Genomic DNA, 18,251 nt, shown 5'->3' with positions numbered 1-18,251 from the left:
TGAAATCTAAAGATAAACCTTAAAAAAAAAAAAAGATTAGAGTTTAAGAATAAAAACTAATAAAGGTAAGGGGGTGATAAAGGTATTAAGGAACAGAAAAGAGATAACTGCTTTAAAATCCATAATCTAAGTTACATGTATACTCGGAGTGCCAAAAAATATATATACAAGTAGACACTTTGTCAATGTTGCTCAAGCAGTAGTTTTCCGTAATCAGAAGTGTCTGGACACTGATGGTAACCACTTTGAGCACCTCTTGTAATTGCAGAAGTCAAACGTGACTTGTAGTCATCTTTTGTTACTAGTATATATTGAGTATCACAATTTTAATACAGTTTTCCTTTCGTAAAATATGTATACATTTTTTGGCACCCTCTGTATATAGATATATAACCAAACCTTGTTCAGTATTTATTTAGAACTTCTATATGATACTGAGTTTACTTAGAGATGGTTTCAAGACATTCCTTTATTTGAAATACATTCTAAGCTACTGAAGTCTTGGCAATAAGTGAACTTTAGGTTTTATAATATTCTATTTTATTTCTTCTAAACATTACCCTAGCCATCATTAACAAAACATTTAAAATGATAGAAAAAAATATGAAGACATTTCAATAGATTATATTTTTCATTCCTCTATTTCTAGTAGTGGACAGAAGTTCCCTCCACATAATTCTATGGTTTTTCATAGAAAAAGGAAAAAATCTATGGATCATTTAAATAAAAGGTTGTTTGAGGTTTGTTTGATTTTGTTTGGTTGTGTTTTTCTCCCCTAGATAGATCTGTTCTATTTTAATTATCCTTAGGTAAAGGGTTTTACTTTGTTTTCAACAACTATGTTTTGTAAGATAAAAAAGAGTCTCACTCTTTGTGGGAGTTTTGCTCAATGGACTAAAACTCTAAATTGCTACAATCTGGATTCAAAACCTACCTTTGCACCATCAACATTTCTCCCTCAAAACAGTAATGGAAAGTTACTGAAATTTCTGCAGGCCCTCTCTCTAAATCGGCCTGAGAAAGTCCAGCTTCGTATTGTTGTTCTGGCTTATATTGAAAGGCCACATTGATTTAAGGTCTTTCTAACTATAGAAACTCCACATTGTGATTTATTGATTTTCTCTTCATTTCCATCTAAATCTGGGTATTTCCATTTTCCTGGTCTTTTAATATTCTAGGCAGTTCATTCTCTCATAGATCAGGAAAAGCAATATATTAGGTAGGTGAAGCACTTTTATTAATTAGTTAATTAATTCAGCAAATATTTGTTCAGCATCTACTATGTACCAGGCAGCATCCGTGGTGCTGACATTAAGACGTGGACTAAACCCACTAGGCAACAATTTAAAATTTTCCAGTTATTGGATATTTAAAGTAATAAAGAAATTAAGTGTTAAATTGAATCATTTAGATAACTAATGAAGAAGGCACGGTGGTCATATGCACATGTATGGAAATGCTATTTCTGAGTAGGTTTATTGTTAATAAAATAGCTAATCTCAAATTGGAATGAATAGCACGTGAATATGCAATCCACCTTTATTTTTCTCACTACCCTGTGAAAACAAAGAGTGGGGATAAGCAATAACAAGACTGATAGTGAGAAAGCCAACAAGGTGTGTTTGGAAAAAAATCTAAACAAAACAATAGACCATGATTATGTAATTATGTAGAATATAAAAAGCATTGTATTGTGAGTTAGAAAACTTGGGTCATGTGCTACCTCTCACCATTGTTTGAAAACTGTGACCTGAAATCCCTTGAGTTCGTTGAATTTCATTTCTGACACTATGAGAAGGGAAAAAAAGAAGGGCTGGCATTTACTAAGCATTTACCACATGCTATGTACTTATTCTCAGTGCTTTAAATGTATTGATCATTGAATCCTCACAACACCCCAGGAGGACGTATTGTCACAATTCCCTTCTTACACATGAATAAATGATGGCACATAAATTAGAAACTTGTCCAAAGTCACACAGCTCAGGAACCCAGGAAGATCTGCCTCCAGAGCCCATGCTCTTAACCTGGGAGTGCTTTTATGAGGCCACACACACATAAGATTACAAAAATAAAAGAGCTTTGTATTCTATTGTGTTACATACACTAAAGTATAGATATATTATTATTAAACTATGGAAATGCTATTTCTGAGTAGGTTTACAACAACATGTGTGTTGTTGTTTTTTGTTGTTGTTGTTGTTTTTAACTCATCTTTAGAATAAATTAAGTTAACCTCCCAAATCAGCTAAAACCATGTCGGATGCTCAGACTCAGCCCTCTGAGAAACTGTATAGGAGAGCAGTGAGGAGAGTGAGGTCCTGATGGTTATTTCCCGGGCTCCTTTCGCGCAGGGTTATTTCTGGCTGCCTGTGTTCCTAGCTGGCAGGTGACTGCTCCTGTCTAGGCAGCTTCTTTCTGACTCTTTCTTTTAGCTTTTTCAGGTTAACCGCTGACTTCCTTCCATTAGACACAAAGATAGTAACAGTTTTGTTTTGTTTTTGAAGGGGAGTATGATTTTTTTTCCCTGTTTTGAACTCTGTGATTCCCTTACACCCTGTTCATACCTGTGTAAGAATTCTCTTTTATAAACTCTTCCTACAGTGTTCAAATTTGAGTGTATGATCTGGTTCCTGTTGGCAACCTAATTATTTGTGTACACTTGCTGTTAGGCATTTGGGGAGTTTTCAGATAATACTGACAGGTGAATACAACTACTAACAAAAACATCTATGTTAAAGAAGAACAATAAAAATGTTCCAATGAAAAGTCTGTCTCCACTTTAGATACAATCTCATAAAGTATTTAGTATATTTAAAATACACCAGACCAAAACCAAGAAGCAATATAGCATGCCCGTGCACATCAAGTCTGACTGTGATTTTTTTTAACTTACTTTCTTATACTACATAGCATTACTTTCACACTTCTTAAATAATTCATATATACTTTCACAAAGTCACTGTGCTGACTTCAAAGCCCAAAATTTACATGTTCTTTGTTTGACAACATTACCATATGTTAGTAAACACTGAACCCATCTGGAATATTGTAAGCCTTTTCCTAATAATATTAAGAATCAAATACTAGAAACTACCTATTTATCTGAGACAAATGACAGCTAATCTCAACCTGAAGACATATTTTAATTTCTATGGTCTTCATTATATTTTATTATTTGAAAAAGAAAAACAGACTAGTTGACATTTTAAAATGAGAGATTATATCATTTCTGCTTCTACTGAAATATTGTTTGGATAATTTTGAAGCATATTTACTTCTTTATAAATATATATCAATATAGCAAGAGAAGTCAAGAATACTTCATCATGTAGAAATTTATTGAATTTGAAAATATAAATGCCTATGCAAAGATAAGTAACATTTTTATTTTCCTGAACCATATTGTATAACTAACGGATTTTCTTCCTTACCTTGTAAACCATATACACTAGTCAAAGCTAATAAAATATTTTTATTGGATATATATTTGCTACATTTTTGTTTATTGAAGAATTTACCATATTTCAATGGTGGTATGTTTTCAGAATGAATAAATTAGTGAAATGAAATATAAAAGAGATGCATTAAAAAAAATTTTTTCAACATTCCAACTTGATCTGCCAGTTAACCTCTAAAAATATCTAGAGAGGCATGCAAGTAAGCCTTCATTTATTCATTCTTTGAACACCCATGTATCAGTTTCTTATATGCCAGGCGTAGTCCCAGGTGCTGGTGTAATGATCACTATATTCACGTGGGAAACATAAAAAATAATAAATGAAAAAATAAAGGTTTTGCTCATTGTGATTGCTACTATAAGGGAAATAAAAGACAGGATGAGCTATCTGATATGGAGGTCAAAGAAAGTCTGTTTAAAGAATTGACATTTAAACTATTATCTGAAGAAGGAGAATAAGCCAGCCATGTGAATGACGTTCCAGAAACAAAAAAAAGACCTATGGCTGTAAGCTGAGAAAATAGCCTTCCATGTCTTGACTGAGGACATTTATAACTGGACTATAGTGGATGAGGGAGCAAAATGTCATGACATAATGATGGAATTTTGGGTTCCTAGGAGCCAAATCATGCCAGTGTGAAGTTTGGATTGCATTTTAAGTTCTCTTTGGAACACATTGAAAGATTCAAACAGGAGATGGCATTAACTGAACCACCTTTTTAAAAGATGAATCTGGCTTTAGTGTGGGGAAGGGATTGGATGGAGTCAAGTGTGAAAGGAAAGATATTACAAGACTTTTTCATTAGTTCAGTGAAGAGGTAAAGGTGGCTTGGATTGGTGTGGTGGAAGTAGAGATGCACAGCCAAGCTCTATTTTGAAACTAGAGCAAACAGGACTTGCTGAGTATGGTTGGGATCTGTGTGATCAAGGAAACTGGAGGACTCATGGTTGACTCTCAGGTTTCTGGCTTTAGCAGCTAGGTATCTGGTGGTTCCACTTCCTGATATGGAAAAGACTGAGGACCATCAGGTGTGTGACATACCTGACCTAGGTGGCCAGCATTAGCTTCTTGCCATTAGTCTGATATGATTCTCATCTTAGCTCCCATTCTTCGCTCCTTGGACTTCCTTGTTTTACGGGATCTATTAGTCCTACTACTTGATACAGTGATACATCTCATGGCTATAATTTAATTTTTCTGTCTTTATTACATTTATATACTAATACTATGTGTCCTTCTTATATTTTGTAGGTTGTAAATAATATCTAGAGTTATAGCTCCACTTATTTACCAAATTTGGAGTTTGTTACTTTTATTTTCTGGCTGCTAATATATAAGCTACCAGCTGAAAAAAAATCAGAATTTTCAGTATTCTGTTCTCCCCATAAAGATGGTAGTTTTGTGAAAGCAGGAACCATACATAACATTTTAGTCTCCACAGTGCCTAACCATAAGAAACAAAAACTGTTGATTTGGAATTGACAACAAAGCATTAGTTTGATCCTTTCATGCTGCCCACTGCCCCCTCCATCACCTCCCATTTTCAGCCACATGGCATTTGCAGCTTGTATGGTAGGAAACGCAAACAAAACTGATGTTTGGAACGTAGGATTTGCTACTTGTGATAACTGACACGAATAGAGACTTTAGTGCTTCCATTTCTGAAGAAGGTTATTTGATTCTGCCAAGGAATACTTTCCATCTCAAAAGTCAATTTTCCTGAAAATTAACACAAGAAGAAATATTACTAATTGTTTTCATTCATTCATTCATTCATTCATTTATTCATTCATTCATTCATTATATAAGAATGCTGACTGTGTGCCAATCTTGAGAAAATAAATATGAATGAGAGAAAGTTCCTGACCCCAAACAGTTCATAGTATAACAGGGGAAAAAGTATAGTCCCAACATACTTGTCTGCTACATTTTTTCTCTGCCACTCATAAATAATGTTGCTATATTATGGATGTATCCAGCAAGTTAGCTGTACTTTGTAATTTCCATACCATTTAAGGTGAACGTATATACAGAAGGGGACATTAGGATTCTTGTTAGACAATATTTATTAAATGATAACTTATATCATGGTATTAGTTTAAATGCTATGAAATCTAAAGTACAGCAGGAAATACATACTGGCTATTGCGTATTAAAGGATTTTTATTTTATTTTATTAGCTTTAACATGACAGTTTGCCTAACTTCATACAGGAAGACAAATGAACATTTTCTGGCATTTAATGTGGGCGAAGAACTGTGCTTTGTATATTAAAAATGTTATCTGAATTACGTCTTTGAAGCAATATTGTAAGGCTGCAGTTACAATCACCAGTTTCAGAGGAGAATCTGAAGTTCAGAGAGTTTGAGTAAAGTTGTACAAGATGATGTAGTTAATGAGAGGTGAAGCTGGGATGTAAGGCGAACAGCATGTCTGAAACTAGGATATAAGTCAGTTGTTTGTTTGTTTTTTCCTCTTTTAGGTACTAGAGAATTCTAATTCCTTCTACTTCTGAGATCATAAATAAGGGTGGCAGATGAAGAACCTGATCCTATCAATAACTGAATTGTACTGTAGCTAAATATATTTAATCCCTGCAAGAAAATCCACAATTATTTGAGGGATTCCTGGGTCCTAAAACAAGTTCATCATAAGTATTAAATTTAGCATAACATTTTAGCTAATATGTTTTATGTTAAAGGTACGGTAAATTCAAACTTTGTCAATTTTTAAATTCACTTCTATAAAATAAGCATATAGAGAAACACGTAGGGGAAGGGAAACTCTCATACATTGTTGGGGAGCATATCAATTGGTACAATAACTTTGGAAAGGAAGATAGTGTGAAGATGTGCATATACCTTCTATAATCTAGCAGTTTTTTGTTTGTTTGTTTGTTTGTTTGTTTTTATTAAATTTATTGAGGTGACAATTGTTAGTAAAATTACATAGATTTCAGGTGTACAATTCTGTATTACACCATCTATAAATCCCATTGTGTGTTCATCACCCAGAGTCAGTTCTCCTTCCATCACCATATATTCGATCCCCCTTACCCTCATCTCCCACCCCCAACCCCCACCCTCCTTACCCTCTGGCAACCACCAAACCATTGTCTGTGTCTATGAGTTTCTGTTTCTCATTTGTTTGTCTTGTTCTTTTGTTGCTTTTGGTTTATATACCACATATCAGTGAAATCACATGGTTCTCTGCTTTTTCTGTCTGACTTATTTTGCTCAGCATTACACTCTCAAGATCCATCCATGTTGTCACAAATGTTCCTATATCATCTTTTCTTACCGCCGAATAGTATTTCATTGTGTATATATACCACAACTTCTTCATCCATTCATCTATCGAAGGACATTTTGGTTGTTTCCATGTCTTGGCCACCGTAAACAAAGCTGCAATGAACATTGGAGCACACACTTTAAACAAATTCTCATATGTGCCCAAGGAGATGTATGCAGAGATGTTCAATGCAGCATTGGTTTCAATAGCAATAATTTGAAAAGGACCTATATTTTTATTAATAAAGGAATAAATAAATAGTTTTTGGCATAGTCATGAAATGAAATATTGAACAGTAGTTAAAGTGAATGAACCAGATGGTGCATTAAAATAAATACATTTAGAACTTTAGAAAATGAAACATTGACTTAAAGGCATAAGACACATAAAATTATTTATTTTAAGTAAAGTTTAAAAACACTCCAAACAACGTATTATGCTATAATACATTTCATACTATATAATATACAATACAATATGTAGTATTGTTACATAACACAAATAACATATTACATTATGCATTTTTCATTTATGCATATGCTCATAGTAAACATAGGAAAACATTGATGAAAAATATACATTCCAACTTCCGGTTAATGGCTACTTTTGAGGTAAAAAATGGGAATTTGATTAATAAGTCTACAAAAGACTCATTTATCTAGAACTTTTTGTTTTTAATTATACAAAAACAGATGCAAACTAAATCGTTCATATGTTTCTATCTGTCAAAACAAGGTGGTGATATATTAATATCCACTACATTTTTTAACTTTTCTGTTTGAGTGTATGAACTTTCATAATAAACAGAAAGCTTGCACTGGAAATGCTCTTCTTAAGAACATTTTTTGTCATTTACATTATAAAAGAGATTTGTCTTTCCTTTTTTGTTAATAATTCCTATTTATGAAATGTAATTTTGGAGCGAAAATTATATTTCCAGTCTCTCTTTGAAATGTATGTTTTTATATTAAATGTCTAGAACAAAATTAAGAACAATTTGGATGACATACAGTTATTCTTTTTCGTTTTTATTCTTTGCAATTTTAAATGTGCACCATGTCTGTGATCTCACATTTCTGAAATTCAGCCTTTTGAGACAGCTTGGTCATCAAATATCAATCACAACAACAGGCTGCAAGAATAAGCTGGTGACATTACTCTTTTCCGATGAGTCAAGTAGTTGAAAAATGTGTAAGTTCCCAGCTACTGTGATCAATCGATGTCTTTGTTAATAGGGAAAGTAAGTCATTTTAAAAGATAAGGTAAAATTAGAATATTATTACACAAGTCATTTGTTTTTGAAGTCAGAAAATTGATCCAAGAATGGCTTGTTACTTGAATTAATCAGACACAATGTCAGTCACTATTCAGCCCTTTAGGAAGTGGGACCAGAAGTAAGAAATACTGCTTTTGAGATATTGTAATGTGATTTGAATGATAGAGATGATCATTTTTAAAAGACAATGCCATTTGATTCTGAATTATCTTTTATTACTATCTTGGTTTATATCACTATGATTTCATATAATGTAGTCAATTTTACAAGTCCTGCAACTAACTCATTTTTTACCCTAGTGTAACAGAAACGTTTTCTTCTCTACAGAAAATTCTTTTGCCTGTGTTGCTTTTTTTTTACAATAAATCAGCTGACTCTGTGTAAAATTATTGAAAAATAATTTATATGAAGCACTTGTTGGATACATAATTCTTAAAACAAAAGAAAATTAATTTTTAAGGTGTGTTACCACTGTTAGACCCATGGCTTTTGTTTTTTACTAGAGGTAAAACTTTTCAAAGCTTTTTCAGAGACCAAAATATGTTCTCCAATTTTATTTTCCTTTATGTAGGAAAATAATAGCTATTTGAACTCCTGTTTCTCTTAATACTTTATATATTATAGGCTCATGTTATATTTTAAAGCCTAAAGTAAAAGTTAAGACAAAATTCCAAAATTCATACACTTCCCACTCCTATTTCCAAATTAATTCCTGCTTCCAGCTTCCTACATTTATACATTCAGGTACTGTTTTAATACTCCCAGTCACTCAGAGTCAAAAACTTTTCTCTCCTACCCTTTTCTTCTTTCCCTTTTAAGATCCTCACTCTTATTTACCAATCAGGAATCAGTTACCACATTAGCCATCTTCTTTTGATACCTCTTATTACCACTCTTTCCCAGAGCCCCATTGCCTCAAGCCTGGCTTACTATGTTAGTCTTCTAAATGTTCTCCTTGATGCTATTCTTCTCTTATCTTGACAAAATGCACACATCCTCTACCTTTTTTCTCCCCTTTTCACCACTGGGTTTAAATATTTACCCTGTTTTCTACTGATATTTAAAACTTTGTATTTTCTGGCTTTTGAAACATTGCATGGTTTTGTTAACACTTCTTATAAGACTTGTGCTTTTACACCACAGATATTTATTGAGTACCTACTATGTGTACAACAATAGTGAACAAGGCAAAAATGGTTTTTACCATACTATCCTTTTCAGTCTCTTATTTTTCCTGTTTCTCCACAAAATGAAAGGCATCTTTTATTCCCAACTAACAAAACGTGACAGCTCATCAAGTTTAGAAAATAGTTAACTATGATTTCTACATACACTGGTCACCCTGTTACATAGGACTTTATTTTTCTCATTGCATAATAAAATGGAGGGTATTTTTGGAAAACAGTTGTCTTAATCATTAAACTACACCCTTCCACTTTTGTTGTTTCAGATTTAAGATTAGTCTCTTTCACATCACTGAGAAAATACCAGGGAGACGAACTCAGTGAATTACATAATTATTAGTGTGTTGAACTATGTAGCTAAATAGTAACATTACTACATTCTATTTTCATCAACTCCTGAGTCAGGATGAGAAGGAGGAAAAGACAGGTGGCAAAAACTATTCAGCGAAATTTATTAAAGATACATTTTCTTCTTTTATTAATTTAAGCAACAAAGCAAATTAATTAGTATTTTTTCTAAATTTAACTGTAGAGAATTAAGGACCTAGTTTATAAAAAAAGATTATCAGTACATATTCTAGTTTAATTTCTGCTTAAATTCCTGAGAAATTCTAAATATCATGTAAATAAAAAATTATTTAAAATATTTGAACCTTACTACAGATATAAAATTAATGCTTGAAAAAATTAGTAATGGAAGTAGTATCAGCAACTAAAAGGAACAAACTACTAATACATGCACCAACATGGATGAATCCAAATTTATTATGCTGAAAGAAAAATCCATACAAAAAAAGATTACATACTATATGATTAATATATATATATATATATATATATATATATATATATATAAAATTATATAAAATGCAAACTAACCTGTAGTGAGAGAAAGCAGATCAGTAGTTGTCTGAGGACAGTGGCAGAAGAGGAATGGATTGCAAATGTACAAGAGGACACATTTTAGTAAAACAAAAGTATAGAATCACTTTACAAAGGTAAATTGACCAAAAGTAGAAATAATCAAAATAAAATAAACTAGCTTCTGATTGGAAGATCATCTGGCTAGTAGAACTGGTAGATCAATTTCTGTTTAAAATGTCCATAAGGCACAGATAAAAACAAAATTACGAAAGGGAACATTCCCAAATGTGTAGTCAATTAGGACCAATAGCGTGTTGGCAGAATCTGAAAGAATTCTGTAAATCTCCAAGGCAGAAAGAACTGGATTAAATAAGCTTATTTTTGGTGTACTTTTCTGAAAGTCAAGAGAGCTTTCAGTCTTTCCAACTGTCTTTGATACACATAAAATATATGTATAAGTATACATAAGCATATATCTATGTAAGCATATCTGTTAGATCAATTAGGAATAAGAAAAATAAAAGTTTTTATTTTTCCTTCATTTATTTTTTCTTCATTGGTCTTCCTTTCTTTTTCTTTTTTTAATTAAAGTTTGTTGGGATGACAATTGTTAATAAAGTTACATAGATTTCAAGTGTACAATTCTGTAGTACATTATGTATATATCACATTGTGTGTTCACCACCCAGAGTCAGTTCTCTTTCCATCACCGTATATTTGATCCCTTTTACCCTCATCTACTTTCCCCCTTCCCCCCGTCCCTCTGGGTCTTCCTTTCTGACCTAAATTAATTATTTTCCTCCTCTCTAAAGAACTTCTTTTAACATTTCTTGCAGGGCAGGTCTACTAACAAGAAATTCCGTCAGTTTTCATTTAGCTGAGAAAGTCATTGCTTCTCCTTCACTTTTGAGGAATAATTCTGCAGGGTACAGAATTAGAGATTGGGGGAGGTTGTTTGTTTTTTCTCTCTAAATATTTCGCTCCACTCCCTTCTTGCATGGTTTCAGAGGCGAAATCAGATGTAACTTTTTTTTTTTTTTAACCAAATATGTGTTATTAGGTTATCAATTTTAATAGCATTTTCTTTTTTTTATTATTAGTTTCAGGTGTACAAAACAATATAGCAATTAGACATTTGAACCCCTCACAAAGTGATAACCCCAACATGTCTACTACACATTTGACACCCTACGTAACTATTACAATACCATTAATTATATTTCCTATATGGTACTTTACATTCCATGAATATACATATCTATATATTTCTATCTATAGATATAGATATACATATACATGTATATATGTATATATATACACATATATACATATGTGTATATATATATACATATATACACATATATACACATGCATATATATGTATGTATATATTAATCATAGTTGACATTCAATATTATTTTTATTATTTTCAGGTATACTGTGTAGTGGTTAGGCATCCATATAATTTATGAAGTGATTCCCCCCAACAAGTCCAGCACCCCTATAACACCAAACACAGTCTTTACAATATTGTGACTATATTTCCCATAATGCATTTCATATTCCCAATACTATTTTGTAACTACCAATTTGTACTTCCTAAGATGTAATTCTGAAAGTGTTTCTTTCTTTTAGTTTCTTTCAGGATTTTTTTCTTTGCCTTTTATTTTCTGTAGTTTGAAAACTATATGCCAAGGTATAGTTTGGGGAGAACATTTATCCTGCTTCGTGTTCTGTGAGCTTCTTGGGTCTGTGGTTTGCTGTCTGACATTAATTTGGGAAAATTCTCAGTCCTTATTGTTTCAAATATTTCTTCTGTTCCTGCCTCTCTTCCTTCTTCTCTGGTATTCCCATTAAGCATATGTTATACGTTGTGTAGTTTTCCCACAATCCTTGGATATTTTTCCTTTGTTCTATTGTTTTTTGGTTTTTAGGATTTCTATTGATAAATTCTCTAGCTCAAAGAGATTTTTTTTTCCAGCTGTATCAAGATTACTACTAAGCCCATCAAAGACATTCTTTATTTCTGTTACAGTGTTTTTCCTCTCTAGTATTTATTTTTGGTTCTTAGAGTTTCCAGTTCTCTGCTTACATTGCCCTTCTGTTCCTGCATGCTGCCTACTTTATCCATTAAAGCCCTTAGCATATTAATCATAGTTGTTTTAAATTCCCAGACTGATAATGCCAGCATTCCTGACATGTCTGATTCTGATGCTTGGTCTGTCTTTTCAAATTGTGATTTTGCCCTTAGACTTGCCTTGTAATAGCTGCACATGATGTAGTAAGTAAAAGTACTGATGTACATAGCCCTTTAGTAACGTGGTGGTGAGGTGTGGAGGGAGGGTAAGTGTTCTGTAGTCCTAGTAGGGAGGCTATGCCTCTGGACTGTGAACTTCACAAGTGTTTCTCAGGTTGTTGTTTTTTCTTCCCTTAAGTGGAACAGAATGGATAGAGTGAGCCGGAGTTCAGTATTTTCTTTCCCCATGTCATTTAGGCTCTGATAAAGTACCAACAGGTTAGGATTTGGTTAACTTGTTACCCCTGTGGGCAGCCTTTGTTAAGAACAGAGTATTCTGGCATATTCCAAAATGGTCTCTTTTCTCCTACTCCTCCCTGAATATGAGGGAATTTTTCTCCAATAATTATTATAGGAACCTGGTCAAGAATCTAGAGGTAAAACTTACAAAGTATGGGGGTCCCCTGGAGTTCGTAACTCTCAGAGTTGTCCACACTAAGCCTCCAGCAATTTGTCAAGTACAGTCTATATTTTCTTCCTCTGGAACTGATTCCCATGTTTTCAGCTCAGGAGTCTCTGCTTTGGGCAGTCACCACTGCCTGTCATTGTCTGTCTCTCCAATTTGGGGGCAAAGGATTGCCCTGTGACCTCACCTCTTTTACGGATCCAAGAACAGTTGTTGATTTCTCAATCTGTTCAAATTTTTACTTGTTATTAGGATGGTGACTTCCAAGCTACTTACATGTAGAACCAGGTCCAATGTATTTATTTTGATTCAGAAATATAAGGTCTGTACCAGAACGTTAGGGAACTATTTCTGCCCTGGTGGGTGCTCTATTTTTGATATGGTGAGATTTCTTGCCAGCACTATTACTTTCTACATTTATTGAAGGATTTATACTCATCAGAAAATCAGGAAATAATGACAACAATGCGAACAAATGATGAACTATACTGGAGGTGGGCTGGGGAGACAAAAAGAATATAAGTAACAGTTTATGATGCAGGTTCCATGTTGTCAACCTGCCAAAGACTCCAATATTGAGGATAGGTGACTATTTAGTAGAACTAAATTTGATAAAAATCATCCAGAATCTGAAAATCCAAGCACATCCACCTCTTTTCTAGCTCTGGGTGTAAGTATATTTACACTAGTCCCCACGTGGACAAAAATGGAACAAAGATGATTTCTCTACTACTATGTGTTGCCAATCTCTCAGATGGGAGAGATTTCTTTCATTTGAAGATAATTAACAACATCATGTGACCAATTTAAAATACTTCATAATCAAGAAAGAGAACATCATATACCGTGTTTCCCCAAAAATAAGACCTAGCTGGACAATCAGCTCTAAAGCGTCTTTTGGACCAAAAATTAATATAAGACCTGGTCTTATTTTACTATAATTAATATAATATAATAATATAATATAATATAATATAAACCGGGTCTTATATTAATTTTTGCTCCAAAAGACACGTTAGAGCTGATTGTCCAGCTAGGTCTTGTTTTCGGGGAAACAGGGTAGATGAAAGCTTGGACTTTTTTTTTTACTGTAGAAGCTAGAAAGTGATTTTTTCAAAAGGATGTGCTTTGATCTCATAAAGGAAGAAAGCATAAAGTGAAAAAAAATGTTGGATATGAAATGAGAGGTAGATGCACTAATTAGAAGCATTGGAAGCACAATATATGATAAAAATAATAATTACTGATACGAGAGAAAAGAAAATGCAGACATGAAACTAAATAATATGGTATACGAATTTACAAAGCTCATTTAGCATTTTTTAGGACTAGAAAAGTAATTAAAGCAGTAAGACAGAAGTTCATGGGAGTATAGAGAGCAACTCTAGCACATTGGAGCTCCTTAGGAAGTATCCAGAAGATTAGAGAAACTCTAACTGAAGACAAGATTGAAATAGTCATCTCAACATTTAATATCTGATCTATGGAACGAAAAGACCTTCTGCATTTATATTGCCTGTATATTTTTTTCCTTTTATACAAGGATTTTAAAAAATATATCTTGCAGGTTTTATGATAGAAAAACTGTTATTGACAAAAAGATAAGCAGATCTATATACAGAATAAATCCTAGAAGGTGCTCTCCATACATGACCTTTACTTTCTGCAGTCACTGGCCACTTGGAAAAATACATATGCATGTGTTCTGATGTGCACGGAACTGTGCTCACACGTTAGGGAGATTCACAGTCTACCTGAAGAATCAGACATGGACCTTCCAAGCCTTCAAAGTGCACTCGGTGTTTATGGGAAAATATTATGACACAAACTTTTATTCCCAGACAAGTTGCATTTTTTATGTGAAGGAAATGAATAGTCTAAGATATTCAGTGACCACTCATATACTCTTAATAGGAAAAAAGTACTCACTGACACATTTCAACTATGAAGTGAATCCAATGTAAAACTCAAATGGGCTAGTCACAGAATATTTAAAAAGTATAACTTTTGTAAGAATTCATTATAAAGAAATAATCCAATTTATTTACATAGGAAAATAACCATGTTGATAATATTGTGATAGTGAAAAGCTTTAAATTTACTTTTTAAATGTAGTGTCAGAAATTTCTCATCATTAAAGCAACATCTACTTCATAATTTATTGCAATTTCAAAGATTACTACCTACAATGTGTTAGTTTCATTTTAGCATAGTTTTATTTTATTCATGATTATAAAGGCAACTTCCTCTTCATATAGATGTCTTTTCTTTTCAATCTAGTCAGTTGTTCTTTCAAGACTGACATTTTTTTCCTGACCTTTATGAATTATTTTGGACTATGTTGGCTAAATATGACATAGAATTTCTGTTAATTTTGAAGAGGTTCCAATTCTCCTATAATGCAAATATCTTAGTTAGCTTATATTTGCCAAATCAAAATAAATAAAATGAAAAAAATTTCCAATGGCAATATACCTGTAAGTAATTGAGGTAAATGAAATACATAAGAATTTTTTTTCTCAAATATAGCTATTATGTAAAGTCTCTGAAAAGATTAATTAGCATAATAATATAAATAATAGCCTCTTTTTTTATTATTGATGCCTATTATGTCCTAAGTACTGAGCTAGTCACTTTGTACAGATTGTTACCCTAAAGTCCCACAAAAACTCTTAGTGGATACTATTAGTATTCCCAGTTTATAGATGAAAGAATGTGGTATATAGAAAACAAATGAATTACCAAGAATTAAACTGCTGAGGCATAATTCAAATTCAAGGAAATCTAACTCCAGATTTGACTTTTTAAAATCCTATATTATACAACCCTATTAATTAGGCCACATCACACTTATGGAAATAAATGTTAAATGAAAAAAGTTAGAGACAAACATTCTGCTTTTACTCGACTTTTGTGTCTTGCTCATGAGAACAATCATGTAAATACTCAAAAATAGTTTCTGTTGTTCAGCAAGTGAGAATATTACCAGGTTTTTGCTAATGTGTATATTATATGCAAATGCAACATTTTTAAAGACTTAGACATATTACATATATACTGGAACATCAAATTATCATGCCTAAATAAATAAACTTTAGTAGGTTGTGAGCTGTGGTTATTTTTGATTGACCACCATTTGAGGCCCAAGAGACTGCTTAGCACTTACTTACCCTAAACATTGGAAGCATTTGTAAGATATTTGGTTCACATTCAGATAAAGAGAATTAAGTCACTATTAATTTATTGTTATTTTTCCAGTAGACTCTCAAATTTATATTAGAACAAAAGTATGTAATTATAAATAAAAGAAAGCAGAATCTGATTTTACATAAAATAAATGCCTATAATGTTAACTATTTAGAAATGCATCTTTTACATGAATTATTGTATGGATAATGAGCATGTTTTAAATGAAAGTCATATAAGCATATTAGCAAAAGATTTAAATTACAGTAACTGATTTTGACATCCTCGGTAAATGCCAAAAAACATAGCTTTTACAGCAAGTTCATGGAAATGTTCCGATAAAATATTCATGAATTCTCTGCTAAAAGAAAAGCTTTTTATGGTCTTGTTTGACAGAGGATGACCTTTGCTTCAATAAGTTTCCATCTCTGCTGTAACTTAGTGTTTAGATAGATGCCCTGCTTAGATGAATAGAACACTACTTTTGTTTTTTGTGTTTTCTAGTATATGTGATAATTAATAAAAAGGAAGACTTTTAAGGTTTTTAAATGAAGTAAATGGTTTAAAAAAGGCATTAAGAAATCTTTGAAAATCAATTCCCCAGTAGGGAATTTGTCAAAGCAATTAGGATCCACAGATTTGGACAAGCACAGTAGTGCTCAATTGGTGTGTTCTTTCCGATAACTAAAGCACTTTTAACTTTCGTTATCTGCACAGTCAGCCTCCTGATGCTTTATACAAAGATGGATCAATGAATCAGTTATATATAAAAAAGCTTTAGGAGGGCAAAATCAGTCAAATATGCTATAGTTTCTAATATCGTGAAAACAAAACGAACAGGGAAACATGAATTGGGTAATTTTCAACCAAATATAGATTCAATCTAGGTTCAATTTTAATATTTGTCCTTCTAGCATTAGTTTTTCATTCCTTGCGAAGAAAAGACAGTATTTTTTACTGAATATATTCAGAAAACAATAGCAATTATGATAAACAAGAAATAATCTGTTTATGTGTGTCCTGAAGATCTGAAAGTATGCTAAAACAACCATCTATCCCACCATGGCCTTTTAGCAATTAAGGTATTGTCTGGCACAAAGGAAAATGCCACATTAATTTTTGTGGTCATATGTAGGACACCATTGATGCATTTAATCAGTAATTCACTTAAAGACTTGACCCAGAAGCAGAAGTTTATTCTATAATATTAATATATCATTGAAAACTTAATTAGGATCTCAATATGTAGATATAGGGAATAAAGTATGGACTAATTAATATTTTTTATAATGATCTCTCTGTGTAATGTCACATGAAAATTTGATTTTAACAAAGACATTGACATGACATGTCCTTGGACAAGGAGTGATTGTGCGTCTGTTGTGGAAATTATGTATATCTTTTGCCAAAACTCTCTGACATATATTGGACATAGCCAGCAACATTGGAAGATGGGCATTACACATATTTGGTTAACAAGTACTTATGAAATTAAAACAAATGCCAGATTTACATAATTGAAATTGTTCTTTGAAAACATATGCACTTAAAATTAAATTCTAGCATATTAGCATGATTTCTAGACTAGTGTTTTCAGTTAGGCAAGCACTAACGGGTGACATGAGAGTCATGGATGTTCAATTATGTACAATTAATGTAATCTGGAGAATTCCAAGAAACTATATTAGTTGAATAAATGTTTTAGTGTCCTGGACTTATCTTGTAGATCAGCAGTCCCCAAAGTATTCCTACAAAGGATTTGTCTTATGACATGTTTTTCTAAAAAGTGGGTCCCTTGATCAATGAAGTTAAGGAAATGTGCATCTTATATGACCTTCGCTACAGATGGTCCTGAGTTATGATGGTTCGATGTGATATTTTGACTTTATGATGATGTCTAAGTGATATGCCCTCAGTCAAAGCTGTACTTCAAATTTGGAATTGTGATCTTTTCCTGGGCTAGCGATATGTGGTGCTCTCATGATGATGGGCCAAGGGAACAAGATTTTGTCCAACTGTAGGTTAATGTAAGTGTTCCAATATTAAATGCATATCAAGATTGCCTATACACTAATAATTCTATCAATAATTATTTAAATGTACTCCTATCACAAAAGAGCATTATAAAGGAGTCTATAATAAAAGACATAATATGCACCTAGGCAGGAAAAAACCCAATGGGAAAAGGAAAGAAAAGAGGAGAAAAATTTAGATCCAGGTTTATTTCAAAGAAATACTATCTATAGATATTTGCTTCCTAAACTGTGTACTCTATGGAGTTCCCTCT

General features: G+C 32.6%; 1 protein-coding gene across 1 annotated transcript in view; it reads left to right on the top strand.

Annotated features, from left to right (window-relative positions):
- EPHA6 (EPH receptor A6) overlaps positions 1–18,251 on the top strand; it is an 840,987-nt gene that overhangs the window by 466,719 nt on the left and 356,017 nt on the right.

The sequence above is a fragment of the Rhinolophus sinicus genome, linkage group LG01 (assembly GCF_036562045.2).
Source record: "Rhinolophus sinicus isolate RSC01 linkage group LG01, ASM3656204v1, whole genome shotgun sequence".
Classification (NCBI taxonomy): Eukaryota; Metazoa; Chordata; class Mammalia; order Chiroptera; family Rhinolophidae; genus Rhinolophus; species Rhinolophus sinicus.
This window is presented reverse-complemented; position numbering and strand designations above follow the sequence as displayed.